The following is a 15,199-nucleotide window of genomic DNA, read 5'->3' as shown; positions in this document are numbered from 1 at the left end:
ATGTTAGAATTCAAGAATGTTAAACCTCGAACGTTAACCCCAAAACTAAACTCTTCGTGTGTGTGTGTGACAAAGTCCAAAACTCCCAGTTCCGGAATGGTTCTTAAAGTTCAGTTCCGCAAGCCATAAGGTGAAACATGAGCAAGGGCTTCTTCAACAACCACCGTTGTCTGAAGATAAGATGTAGATGTAGAGAAACATAGAGAGAGTACATACGAAATCCAAATGTTCCACGATGGAACCCAAACGACACTTCAGTGTTTACTCGGTAGTGACTTCCTCACCCCAAAAAGCATCCGAACCGTGGTCGTCCACACACAAATACCTGTTTCCTTCTACAGGTCAGCAACAAAGTGAACTCCACCGGATTACTTCCAACTTCCATACATGGATTTCAGTGGCCAACACAGTTATTGTTTCTCATCCATCGATAGAGAAAACAAGCAGGCTGGTGTCTCTCTCCCTTCTCTCTCTCTCTCCTCTTCTTCTTACTTCTTCAACAACGTCATTACGTCCTTTATCTTCTGTTGACGTAAGCACGCCCCACACACACATACACACACACTCTCTATCTTAAAGGGACTTTCACTGAGTCCGTAACAGAGGTCGTCCTGAAGCACTTTACAATAAAGCACTTGGAAGTGTAGTTACTGTTGGAAGCAAATACTAGAATCAATCTCATAAAGAGAAATAAGAAAAAGACCAGAACATCTGTTTTCATTTGATGGTTATGGTTGAGGGGTGATATCAGCAATAACATATCCAATGTATGAGTGCCTTTAACTCCTGAGACTTTAGGGTAGATGAGAGACAACAAGATACATTTTAAGGAACATATTTGAGAGTTTTAGGGAGTGACTTGGCACAGCTGTCTGAGGTGAAGTAGTTAACAATGTTTCAATTCTTTGACTTTTCACTGGAAAAACTGGTTATTGAGTTGAAATTTTAACTATGTTTCTCTCTTTGCAGATTCTGTCTGAGCTGCTGAGTATTTTCAATCTTTTCTGTTTATATTATGCACTCTAGTTTCTAGAATTGGCCTTGAACTCATGATGTTCTGATTCAGAAACAAAAATCCTGCTGCTGAGTAAAGGCTGAGACTCGAAAACAAGTTCTATCTATACACTGATTTTACCTGCAAACTGTACACTAAATGTATATTAATGCCTCACTACTGAGTGTCTTCTGGGCTGATCTTTGTTTCACCTGCTCTCTAGTTTTCCTCTAATTACTGAGTGCCCTAAAGTATCTCAGCCAAGTAGCTATACTTCATATATGAGTTTATGAGCTGTTTGACAAGGTAGCTGTAGAGAAAGGATTTGAACCACAAAGATAAAACACTGCCACGCTCCAAGACATTTTTTAAGGACACCTCCTCCTGATAAAGGGGAAACTTTGACTGATTTTATTCACTCTCTTTTGCACTGTAACCCTGAACTCCAACTGATTTTTCTATTCCTGAAGCCTGCAGTTAGTAGTAGCCTCCTTCCTTAAACTATCCTGCACAAAGGATGAGGTGACTTATAAGAAGGCGTGTATCAGTGACATTTGGCCTCTGAAATATGAGGGCTGGGACCTGTGGCATGGGACATAGCAAGACGAGGCAATCCCTTGGGCTGGGAGGACAGTTTGAATGTGCAGTGGAAGCATAGGAAGATTAGATTTTGAGATGGACTGAGAAATCAATAGGCTTATCTCCTTTTCACTCCTGCTACAACACTTCTGTCGGTCAGCCCCATAGTATATTCTAGGGAAATTCCTCATTCAATGTATGTTCCCTTGGTTATGTTCTTAGCAGTGTGGAATCTTAGGATTGTTCTGGAAAATGATCCAAAGTACCATAGGCCACTGACAAAGTCACAACAAAATTCCTGACCTACAGGAGGAATAACAAAACAGGTGAGAGACTCTGTTATGCTGGGAATTGTCTGGGCACCCCTTCAAAAATTTTTCAGATCATCAAATCCTGAGATTTCAGGAGCACAGATTCTACTGAATCCCAGGAATGCCCTCAGTGTGATCAGGAATATTTGGGACCTCGTGTCCAGTTACAGCAGGTTTGATGTTGAAAATTCTGTAACCAATTCAACGCTATGAGTTTTCAAATTCTGTTTATTTCATTTGGTGATACATGGAAGGATTGGTGGTTGACAGAGTACAATGTGGTAAACACCAATAGCAAATGGAATTGCATTTGTGATTTTTTTCCCCTGGATCCAGTTTCATTCTTGCACTACCCACCTTTGATAGCAGCAATGGAACAAGCATGCTAACTCTAACTCAGCTGCTCTAAGCTGCTACTCCATATCCTTGGTGGAGCAGTATTTGTGGAAAAGTGAATACAAGTGTTTATCCAGTCTATAACTGTCAAAGAGCTTGCCTTCCTACAGCCCTCTGCCATCCCATATGTGTTTGTTGTTTGAAACATTAAAATGTCACAAGAATTAGATAAACATAAGTGTTATGCATTTGAAATGGTTTTGAGCACATTAAATACACTAAGATAATTGGTGGTCTGATAAAAGTCTCTTCTGACCACCGTGCATTTGAAATGAATTCAGCCAGAATATGCTGCTTCTGATTAATTGTGGTTATCAGCACCCTAATGTCAAAAGCAATAACAACTCGCTCTTAATAATCACCTTCAACAAATAAAGAATTCCAGTGTGCTTCTGGGAAATAATAATTCTACAAGGATATCTAACAGTTTCTCTCAAAGAGCATATTGTGATGCTAAATTTAGGAGATCGATGCCTTTCAGAAGGCAAGGTAACATCACAATGTTGGGAAAGAGTGAAGAGAATTTCATTCTGTATATAAACTGTGCCTTACCTGACATTCTTTTGTTGGGTGCTGCTGAACCAGATTCTCAAGTACTGGAATGGAAATCTGTAAGTGACATGCAGATTCTAAGATTTTTCTCTTAATATTGTGGTTGCATGATTTTCTGAAATGTGCTCCTGATACTTAAAACTCTGCAGCGCACAAGTGGAAAGTTAACCCTTTCATGTCAAAATACTTGGCTCGAAGAGTACACATCTTGAGTTCAAAATTGATCTATGTTAAGTTTAAGCTCTTGCTTCGTGGTGACTTCCTGTGTTTCTTAGTTGTGGGTGGTGGCTGTTGAGGTTATTACGGGAAGGAAACACGTTACCAAACCTGCTTATTATAGAAAGTCTTTCTGTTTTACAACACCAAATGTAGAAGTTACACAGCAAATTTGTCCAACTTCCATATCACAAGTAATTGTAAACTGTCTAATCTGTTACTCTTATGTAAATTATTTAATTATTGAATCACTGGCAGCTTGTTTGGAGGCATGAAGTAAGTGTTGTCTTACAAAATTTCCATTCAACTCTGTCAAAGTTTATAAATCAAGACTCCATTTCCTTGTGGACAAAGACAAAAGAGACTGCAGAAGCTGGAACTTGGAGCAAAAACAGAACACTGGAAGAAGTCAGTGGGTCAAGCAGCATCTGTGGAGGCAAAAGGTGTAAGTCTATGTTTTGGGTTCTGAAAAGCGTTCCGTTTTTTTTCCAATTCCTTGCATCTCCCTATTTCCTGGTGTAAGCAGAAGAATCCCAATAGTAATGCAGAGGGGCTGAAGCCACATTACCACAAGAAGCACTGAGAGGTATTTTAGTGGAATGGAAGACCACTTTGGTTTTGCTGCTGAGGCAGAATGAGACTGAGGGGTTCAGCAGCTAAATGCTGGGCCTGAATTGACAGGTCTCCCTTCAGGAGGCATCGACTTGAGGAGCTTTTCCATGATGGAACACCACTCACCCTGTGCTGTGCCCCACCAGCCCTCAAACCCCACATCGTCATAAAGTGGCAGCATCTATGTTGAGAAATCTGTCAGTTACCCAGGTACATTCGCAGCCACCATTTGGAAGAAGTAGAGGTCATGGCAGGAGGAAGGAAAATTCTTGTATGGAACAAGGAGGCCTTATTACATGAATTTTCTCACATTCTCTACTCGGACCAGTGGGATTGTGGAAGAGGATTCAGTCCATGGGGTTTGACGTTGCTGATGTACGTGCAAAAGATAATCATTGACTGGCCAGGGAGATGATTAAAGGAGGATGTCAAAGTAGTTTCTGTGCTTGGGTTGGGAAGTCACTGGCTGAGATGTTGTCACTTCTTTTCATTAGTCAGAAGTGGAAATGTGAGATATCAGTGCAATGAAAGTATACTGTCAAGGAGGTGATTTAGGAGAATGAGATGATCAATAATATTGAAGGCTGATAAGAAGTCTTGAAAGATGAGAAACTGCAGTCATAGAGGAAGTTACTGATGACTTTACTGGTAGTGGTTTTAGGATTATGAGTAAAGCAAAATGGCATTAAATCTGATGTCAACAGAAGCAATGAATTCATATCTGAATTGCAATGTATTTAAAGGTTTTGCATAGAATCACAGAATGGTTACAACACAGGAGGCAGCCATTCAGCCTGTTGAGACTGTACCAGCTCTATATGAGAGCAATCAAGCTAGTTACACTCACCCTCACCCATGGCCAGGCAAATTTGTTCCTCTCAGATACTTAGCTAGCTCCTGTCTGAATGTTACAATTGACTGACTCCACTAACCAAGATTCCCATCTAAGCTAGTCCTATTTGCCCGCGTTTGGCCCATATCCCTCTCAGCTTTTCCTATCCATGAACATGTCCAAATGTCTATCTGGGCCAGGTAATTTATTCACTTTAAATGCCATTAGCTGTTCTAGTTGTTCCTTTTTTATCAACTACTCCAATACCTCAATTACATATTTGAAAACAAAAAAAAAACAGATGCTGGAAATCTGAAATGAAAACAGAAAGTGCTGGATGTATTCAGCAGCTCAGACAGCATCTGTGGAGAGAGAAACTGAAACTAAAGCAGCAGTATCTTCCTTGTTGAGAACTTAGGTTAAGTACTGATATCACACTGCTGCCATCCCCACACCCTCTGAGTAAATTTTCTTTTAAGTCTCTTGTCAGCCCCTCTTCTCTTTTAGCCCTTCCCCTGTTTTCATGTTTTAAATTGTTTTGGATTTCCTTTTATGTTTGCTTTCAGTTTTTTCTCCTGGTCTCTCTTTACTTCCTTTATTTCCATTTTTATTTCCCCTCTGAAATTCTTGCAATTGGACTGGTTCTCACAGGTGTCATATGTTGACATTTGTCATTTGTTGTGATGAAGGGTCATCAACCTGAGGCATTAACTCTGATTCTCTCTCCACATATGCTGGCTGAGCTGCTGAGTATCTCCAGTATGTTCTCTTCTTGTTTCTACCTTCTGGAAGCTGCAGTATTTTGCTTTTTGATCTGTTGTATGTTCTTTCATTTGTTCTATTTTACTCTATATATTTTTAGTAATTCACAGTTTTCTGTACTTCTTGCTCTAGGAACCTACCTAGACCACAGCTGAAGTATTCCCCCTTCATTTATTTAATTATATTTTTGCCTGCTAAGCTTTGATTACTGTTCACCCAGGTCAAATCTGTTCTTATCCCATTAAAAGTGGGCCTCCTCCAATCGACTATATTCACCTTGGAATGGTCTGTCTCCTTTTCTATTGCTATTCTGAACTTTATGCCATAAAGCATTACTTTGAGTGATTGTCAGGGCAGAGATTGCCCCCAGTTAAGGATAGGCTGAAGAAAATTAGTGTCACAATTTTTGTGCTCTCTGGAACTTCCGTGGTATTTCAGGAAGATCTCCTGACACACCTGCAGCATTGGTTATGGTTGTAGGTGGCAGTCAGCAGTGGGAAGATGCATACACTGTTATGGCCCCACACTGAAATTTATGTCTAGAGCCTAAATAGGAAAAAAGACTATGGATTTAAGTTCTTCTATGCTTCCCTCTGCATGCTTTTTAAAAGGAAGTTTTAAAAACTTGCATACTTTTTAAAAGGAAGATCAAATCTTCCTTCTTATACTCTCTGCCTTTATTTACAAGGAGCAGAATGCTATTTCCATTTCTATAGCTTTATCTTTTAGGGAATGATGGCAATGAAATTGCATTGCATGGCACCAGTTACTTCAGCAGCATGGGTGTTGATTTACTTCCAATTTCTTGCATGAACCCCAAGTATGCATTTTTACTAGGAGGTGAATTACATGGTTAGTTGGTGTTATGAACCAGCAACAAAAGAAACACACCGAGTCATGTATAAGTGTTAAAAACTACTTTATTAATAACTACTTATGATAATAAGAAAAATAAAAGTAAAAATGTTAGAATGTTAGAAGTAAAAATGTTAAATCTTAAACATTAACCCCAAAAACTAAACTCGAAGTGTGTGTGTGGCAAATTCCCAAACTCCAAGTCCAGGAATAATTCTCAAAATTCAGTTCAGCAAGCCATAAGGTGAAACGTGAGCAAAGGCTTCTTCAAAATCACCGTTGACTGAAGATAAAACGAAGACAGAAAATAGAGAGTAATTACGAAATCCAAATGTTCCACTCGGGAACCCACACGACACCTCAGTGTTTACTCAGCAGTGACCACTCCACCGCATCTTCCTCACCCCAAAAGGCTCTCGAATCGTGGCTGTCCACACAAATACCTGCTTGCTTCTACAGGTCAACAACAAAGTGAACTCCACTGCTTTGTTCCAAAGTATCTGCCATCCGTATGACACCTATGAGAACCAGTCCAATTGCAAGAATTTCAGAGGGGAAATAAAAATGGAAATAAAGGAAGCAGAGAGAGACCAGGAGAAAAAACTGAAAGCAAACATAAAAGGAAATCCAAAAACATTTAAAATATGAAAACAGAGAAAGGGCTAAAAGAGAAGAGGGGCTGACAAGAGACTTAAAAGAAAATTTACTCATAGAGGCATGGCATGGCAGCATCCGAGATGTGGCCGTCCACACAAATACCTGTTTCCCTCTACAGGTTAACGACAAAGTGGACTCCACCGGATTACACCAAAAATCCATACATGGATTGTAGTGACAGACGCAGTTACTGTTTTTCATCCATCGATAGAGACTAGCAGGCTGGTCTCTCTCTCTCTCTCTCTGTCTCTTTCTCCTTTCCTCTGACTAACTCTGACTGACTACTTCAAAAATGTCATTACATTCTTTATCTTCTGTTGTCATAACAGCGCCACACACACACACACACACACACACACACACACACACACACACACACACACACACACACACACTATGCTCTGTCTTAAAGGGACATTCACCAATAGTAACCTAGTCCATAACAGTTGGTTGTTTGGTTAGTTTATATGGTGTTTAGCAGATAATTATGTCAATCTTTTTGCTGGTGCTGAATTCATACTAGTATTGCAACATTCAGCCAGTGTTGTTTTGCTCAGTATACCCCATCTCCTCGCTCTGTGGCAACCTCTTTCCAAGGATCTTAATGACTTGATGATTGTCGAGAGATAATTAATTGTTCAAGGGTCTAATCGCTGGTAAGATAACTCACAAGACGTGCAGTGCCCGTATTTGATCTCGTGGTTGCACATATCAGACCATTCAATGTCGTGTCTTCCTCATTCTTTGGGCTCTCAGCAGCTAGGTGGTGGTTCTTTGCAATCTGTAAGGGGAAAGGCTCAAGGATAGGGTAAACTGGAGATGAGGGAGCAAGTAATTATGGGTATTGGTAAATGTGTCAGTGTTGAAATTTGGTCATGTAGATGCATGTAAGGTGATAAACAAAGGCATGCCAGAGCACCTCACACCTTTGGAATGCACATCCTGCACCTGGATGTTTTCCATGTACCAGACAACCATGGGTGCAGGGAGTGTTGTCAGCTGGAGGACCTCAAGCTACGACTTTTGGACCATGAGCATCAACTGATGTTACTGCTGTCCTTCACAAGACTGAATGATTTGTGGATAGCAGATTTTAGGAGATGGTCAGCCCACGGCCTAACAGAATACAGTGAGGGTGAGGGGAGGGGGTGTCCTGGCTGACTGCTGGATAGACAAAAAAGAGCAGGCAGGCAGTTCAGGAGACCTTGAGGGCATGTTGTCCTCCAAACAGTATTTGGTTCTGAATATGGATAGGGAAGAGGATCCCTGGAGAATTCAGTTATAGCAAGGCCATTGCATTAAGGGACGATCAATTATACAGAGAAGGAGGAAGAAGGTCAGAGAGCATCCTGAATCACATCTTGGAACTGCATCACATCTTGGAATCATATCTCTGTGACAAGATTGAGGATGTCACTGAGTATGTGCAGAACCTTTTGAAGGGGGTGGTTGAACAGGCCATGGTCATGGGCCATATCAATATCAACAACAGATAGAAAAAGAGATGAGTTCCTGCAAGCAGACTTTAGGAGATTAGGAAGTAGAACCTGTAGTACCATGAGTACAGAAATATGAGAATACTGCAGATGAATGCATGGCTAGAGAGAGGATTTTAGATCCTTAAGTCTTTGGAATCAAGTCTTAGGAAGACAGAACCTGCACTGGCTAAACAGGCTGCACTTGATGAGAGCCAGAGCCAATGTCGTCTAGCCCCTGACAAGGGGATGGGAAGCTGAACAAGGCTTCAGATGGGAGAAAAGCAGAAATAGAAATGGAAGGTGGAAAATTAGTGAGAGAGTTTGGAAGGCAGAGTAAATAAAAATGGGAAAGAGGACAGAAAAGGAGCCAGGCTTTGCTTAAATGTATATAGCTAAATACAAAGTGTTTAGTGAATGATATGTGGACAGTGGTGCAGCTCCAATGGCCTGGGTTCAGTTCTGACCTCCAGTGCTGTCTGTGTGGGGTTTGCACATTTTCCCTGTGATTACATGGGTTTCCTTTGGCTGCTCTGGTTTTCTCCTGCATCCCAAAAAGTGCACAGGGTTGGCCATAGTAAATTGACCCTAGTGTGTGTGGATGAGTGGCAGAATCTGGAGTGAGGGGGTGGGAGTTGATGGGATCAACTCCCATGGGATCAGTGTAGGATTAGTATAAAACAAAATGTACTTGATGGTTGGCACAAACTTGATGGGCAGAAGGGCCTGTTTTCCTGCTACATGACTTTGTTGGAAGTGTGCGATAGACCTCTACACAGTTTAAGGAAGATAGAAAAGAAATTTCTTTGCAAATATTTGGATGTGACAAAAGTATCAGGTTGGTTATGATGGGGCATTTCAATTACTCTAACTTGACTTGGATACAGTCAATGTAAAGGGCATGGAGGACACAGAGTTTATGAATTGCATTCAGGAAAACTTTCTTAGCCAGTGTATAGCAAGCCCAAGTGTGGGTGGAAATTCTGGACTTAGTTTAAAGGATTGAAGCTAAGCAAGTGGACAGACTTTCAGTTGGAGAGCATTTACTATGCTGAATTTAATTCAGTTAGATTTAGCATAGTAATGGAACAGAACAAAGATAAAACAGGAGGAAATGTTTCTAAATTGGGGTGAGGCTCACTGAGAAGGGATTCAGTAAAAGTAGGCTGGAAGCAGTTACTTAGAGATAAATGATCTCAGAAAAATGGGAACCATTAAGGAGGAGATTTAGGGGTTCAGGATAAAAACTGATTCCACAAAGAAAGAAGGTGAGATTGACACAACTACAGCATTTTCAGTGAGAAGTTGTATAGAGAGTAAGGCAAAAAAGAGAGCCATATGTAACATAGAGAGCTTAATATAACTGGAAACTTAGAATACTATAGAGAGTCCAAGAGTGAAATTAGAAGAGAAATTAAGAAAACAAAGAAAAGGTATGAAAAAAGAATTGGCAAATAAAATCAAAGGAATCCAAAAGCAAATGAATAATAGGGCCTTTAAGTACCATTGAGATAACTCGTGTTTGGTGACTGAGGGTGTGGGCAAGTTTCTTCATGAATATTTGGTGATGTCCTCACAAAAGAGGGGAATGATGCCAATATTATAGTTAAGGCAGACAAAGCTGAGTTATTGAATGGGATAAATTCAGTAAAACAGGGGCATCCTTGAAGGTGGATAAATCACATGGCACAGACAAAATATATCTCAGGCTGTTAAAAGAAGCAGGGGAGGAAACTTTAGAGGTTCTGACCATCATTTTTGAATCCTTCCTGGCTGCAGGGGTTGTGCCATAGAATTGGAGGACTGCTAACATCTCATTTTGAACAAGAGAGAAATGGATAAATCAAGTGATTACATAACAATTAATTCAACTTTGGTAGTGGGCAAATCTTTAGAATCAACTTAAAATCACCATTTCAACCTTCATTTAGAAAGGCACAAATAAACCAAGGATAATCAGCATTGATTTATTAAGCAAAGACCCCATCTGACTTGCTGGAATGAATTATTGAGGTAACAAGAAGGGTTGATGAGGGCAGTGCATTTGATGTGGTTTCTATGAATTTCAGGAAGGCATTTGACAAGGTCTCACATGGCAGGCTGCTCAAAACGTAAGAGTCCATGGATCCAAAGAACAGTGGCAAATATTAACTCAAAATTGGCTTAGTGGCAGGAAGCAAAGGGTAACTCTGACTTGAAGATTGTTACCAGTAGAATTACAAAAGGTTCAGAATTCTGTCTAGTGCCTTAATAATATATATTAATGATTTAAATACAGGAAATACAATAAAGAAGTTTGTAGATGATAGTCGATGTGGTTGACATAGAGGAAGAAAGCTTTGGACGACAGCAACTTATAAAATGGTCTAGTCATTTGGGAAGAAGGGAGGTAAATGGAATTTGATCCAGGGAAGTGTGAGGTAATGCAATTGGCAGGTGCAACAGTTTATCAGGGAATACAGAATAAATGAGAGAGTATTGAATGGGATGCAGGAACAAACACACTGTGGAATGTCCAAGGTCCTTAAATATCACAAGACAGGTTGATAAGGTAATTACAAAGGCACATAGGATGCTTTCTTTATTAACCAAGGCACAGAATGTGAGAACAGGGATGTTATGCTAGGAAAATATACAATACTCAGTAGAATGCAGATTAATAATTACATGAAATTATGGCAATCACATTACTGGAATGATGTGATTGCATTGGCAAGGGTATAGAGGAGATTTATAAGGCTGCTGCCAGGACTGGGAAAGTCTGACTATGAATAAAGATTGGATGGCCTGGAATGGTTTTCTTTTAAACAGAGGAGACAGATGCAAGACTTAACTGAAGTGTTTAGACTTATGAGGCTCCTAAACAGAACAAAGAGGAATGACATAGGATAGATAATAGTAAATTTTTTCTCCTTATCAGAGACATATAGAACCACAGGGCATATGTTCAAGGTGAACAAGTAGAGGGTTACAGGGGATCAGAGTAAGACTGTTTTTCACCCAGAGAGTGATTGAAATATGGTATACATTGTTTGAGAAGGTGGTGGCAGAGGCTCTCATACCAGATAGGAAGTAATTGGATGACCACTTGAATCACCAAGGCGCAGAAAACTGGTAAATGGGATTAGTATGGATAGATACTTGTTGGTTGACATGGACATGGTGGACTATTTTGTGCTGTATGACTCTATGACATACTTCCATTAGTATGTGAAAAAACAGGGCCATAGCATAAGGTAATTGGCAGAAGGATTACTTGGGAGAAGAGGAAAAATGTTTGAATCCAGGTAGTGGTAGTCATCTGAAATTCACTGCATGAAAGTCTGATAGAGATGGAAAGTACGTGGATATGTTCTTGAGGAGCCGTAACCTTCAGGGCTACAGATCAAGCACTGAAGGTGGGAGTAGGTTGGGTAACTATTTTTCAACAGGTACAGATATGAAGAGCTGAATGGCTTCCATCAGTGTTGTAAATTTTCTGATTCTGAGAGCTGATGAAGAATTCAATTACAATTTAAATGTATAATGAGAATCGTTGAATAAAATGTATCTAACAATGAAAGTAAGTCAGTGAGAGAACTGTGTACACTACAGCTGGGCTCTGTGAAATCTGAAGGACATTTAATATTTCATTGCTCTTGCAAGCAAACAAGCAAATCTTTTGTAAAGGAAATTGTTGAACTGTTTACAGGACTCCTTGGAAGCTCTTACTCTTAACGCACTGAATCTTACAACCAACTTTAATCCAAATTTTCCATGTCGATCTCCCCATCTCTCTTGCTTTTGTGCTGTCTCACTCTCGATCTCACCCTCTCACTCTTACTCTCTCACTCTCTTTCTTATATTACTTTACGTTACTGAAAGAGCCTTAAACATATGCTGCTACAATGGGTCAGAGTTCTACATTTATACTTAAATTAGAATTCTGGTCAAATGAATCGTCTTCATATTCTACTGGAACATCTACAAACTAGATAATTCATCAACATAAATGTGTTTATGGTTACAAATAATCAGATGCATTAAAATCCCTCTGGTTTCAAAGATTTCATGGTTTGTTTCTATATGTTCACCACTAAAATAATTCCTCTTGGCTTTGTAGTTCATAAATATAAGACCATTTGAACAAAATGGAAAAAACACACACTGTAACATGCGATGAAAAGAATTCAATTTTTGTTTAATTCACTTACAAAGCAGAGTTTGTAAGACCTTTATTTATTGTCCATTTCTAACAGCCTTGTAAAGGTAGTGATGGGCCACTTCCTACGTCATTTGCAGTACCTTTGGTAAAGGTGCTCCTGTGGAGGTGTTGAAAGGGATTTGGGCCCAACAATGGGGCCATATTTCTAAGTGTGTGACACAATATTTACGGGTGCTGACATTCACCATTTGTTCTTCAAGGTGGTAGAAGCGGTGAGTTTGAAAAATGTTGAAGAAGCTTGGGACGTTGCTCCATTTTGCAGATGGTACATATTGTAGCCACGGTGTGCTGGTGATGGACAGAATGAATATTCAGGACTATAAACTGAATACAACTTGAACAGGTTGTTTTAACCCGATTGGTGACGAGGTTCTCAGATGTTATAGGAGCAATACTCAACCAAGCAAACTCCTGATGAGCCTTGAGGTCAATGAAAAAGCTTTTTGGAGTCAGGAGCTGAGTTATCACTGTGGATTATCCATCCTATCACTTGCTTTTACAGCCACAGTATTTATGTATGTAGCTGGTCATTGAATCACACAATGATCATGGCACAGAAGGAGGTCATTCAGCCCATCACGCCCAGAGTGTCTCTCTGCCAGAGAACCTAGTTCTACCCTCCCTGGCCCCTATCCTCAGACAAATTTTTCTTCACCATTATTCAATTGCCTCTTGAAGCCACAATGGAACCTGCTTCATCACATCTGTAGGCTATGCATTCCAGATTCCAACCATATGTTGCATAACAAAGTCTGTCCTCACCTCAGCCTTAGTTCTCTGTTATTTTATACCAGTGACCTCTGGTTCTTGACCTCCACCAAGTGAACAGCATCCCACTGTCCATTCTGTCCTGTACCCTCATCATCTTATGTGCTTCTATCACAGCTCCCCTCAGCTTTCTCTTCAAATTAGGGTTATCAAAAACAAAAGAGCATAGATTTAAGATGAGAGGAAGGAGTTTTAAAGGGCATTTGAGAAGACTTTTTTTTAAACACAGAGAATAGTTGGTATCTGGAACCTACTGCCAGAGGAGGTGCTGGAATCGGATACAATCATTACGTTTATGAGAAATTTAGAAAGGTACTTCCATTGGCAAGGCATAGAAGGATACGGGAGAAAGAAAGGATTCAGGATACGGACCTGATGCTGGCAAATGAGATTGCTTTAGTTGGGTAAAAAGATCAGCATGGTCGTAGTGGAGTGAAGGACCTGTTTCTCTGCTGTACAACTTGATGACTCTATCAAAGCACTCTTAGCCTCTCTAATCTGTCCTTGTCATTGCAGTCCTTATCTCAGGAACCATTATCGTAACTCTTTGTTGAACCCTCTCCTTCATATCCTTCTCATAATGGGCAACCAGAATTCAACACTCTAGTTGAAGCTTTTATAAAGGTTCAGTGTTACTACTTATATACTCGATGCCTCCATAGATAAAGCCCAGAACTGTATATGCCTTATTAACCACTTTCTCAATCTGCCCCACTTTAAATGTTTTGTGCACACATACCCCAAGGTTCCTCTACTCCTGCATACTTTTAGAACAGTATCTCTACAGCAGGCACGTCCAATGCATTGGAAAAATGCCACCAATGCAGTCTACACAAAATCCTCTAAATTCACTGGAGGGATAAGTGAACCAATATTAGCATCCTCTCCCCAGTCAACATTGAGGTCCTAATTTTTCCCAGTTAACTACATTAAGCAGGCCATATGTTTCAGATGTCTGAATCCTGAATCATATACTCTATTCTGTGCTCTGTCCTGGAAGGAGATTACCAGGTAGAAAAGAAAAAAGATCCAAGGATGTCATGAATTGATCTATATGAACAGTATGCAAGACAAGTTTTTCACTGTACCTTGGTACGAGTGACAATAATAAACCAATTCCAATTCTAAGCTTCCTTAAGGAAATGAAACACCCCCACTGACTCCCAGGAGTCTCTGGCTCATGACCACGCAGAGTGGAGAAGAAGCATTCAGGATGGCATTGAGAACTTCGAGACCATGCATACAAAGGTCCTGTGTAAGTGGCAGAAGGGGCACATCACCTCACAAGCCACCCACTTGCTCTCCCTATCAACCACCTCCTGCTCTATCAGTGGAATCTGTATTTCCCACATTGGCCTCATCAGTTCCATCAGAAACCACAAAACCAGAATGAATGCAAATCATCCTCGATCCTGAGGGCCTGCCTAACAAGAAGATTATGAAGAATTTCATAAATAGGAGCACATCCAAAGCTACTGAGTTACAGAGTTCTATGCAGAATTGATTTTTCAGTATCAGGGATGAGTGAACCCACTGAGCCGGATGTGAAGTAAGGAATTTTTGGAAGACATTTATGAAAATAATGACTTGAGTAGGACATGGATAATTAAAATGACTAAAGACATGAAGCTGCCCCTTTTTTTTTAGCATTTAACCACTTTAAAGCTTTCAACAGAACACAGCATAGGTTTTACACAGTGATACTCAAAGACTGGAAAATGTAAAACAATACAGGACTCTGCCTCTGAATTCTCGGCGAATACTCCAATTGTATACAGCTCCATATCAAAATGATATACCAGTTGTTTCATTAAAGTGTATTTTTGAGTGTAACAGGAATCAGCTTCTGAACTGGAGAGATGTTTTCTTGATTATATTGTTGGTTGTACTATGAACATGCTAAAATTTTGCAGCAGATAAATGTGCCTCTGACTTTAAGTGCATGAAGCATTGTGGGATCAAGAGTAAGCCTCAGTTATTGAGTAC

General features: G+C 40.1%; 1 protein-coding gene across 5 annotated transcripts in view; it reads left to right on the top strand.

The window, feature by feature from the left end:
- The window catches only part of slc6a9 (solute carrier family 6 member 9), a 211,145-nt gene that overhangs the window by 4,906 nt on the left and 191,040 nt on the right, over positions 1–15,199 (top strand). For 2 of the 5 annotated variants that reach the window (XM_052013127.1, XM_052013131.1), the window contains exon 1: positions 3,315–3,493. The exons of the other annotated variants lie outside the window; for them this stretch is intronic. The gene's annotated coding sequence lies outside the window, so the exon portion shown is untranslated. Of the gene's footprint in view, positions 1–3,314; positions 3,494–15,199 lie in introns of those variants that run through there. 5 annotated transcript variants of the gene reach the window in all.

This window comes from Pristis pectinata, chromosome 3 (genome assembly GCF_009764475.1).
Source record: "Pristis pectinata isolate sPriPec2 chromosome 3, sPriPec2.1.pri, whole genome shotgun sequence".
NCBI lineage: Eukaryota > Metazoa > Chordata > Chondrichthyes > Rhinopristiformes > Pristidae > Pristis > Pristis pectinata.
Note: the sequence above shows the minus strand (reverse complement) of the source record. Positions and strands in the feature narration are given on the sequence as shown.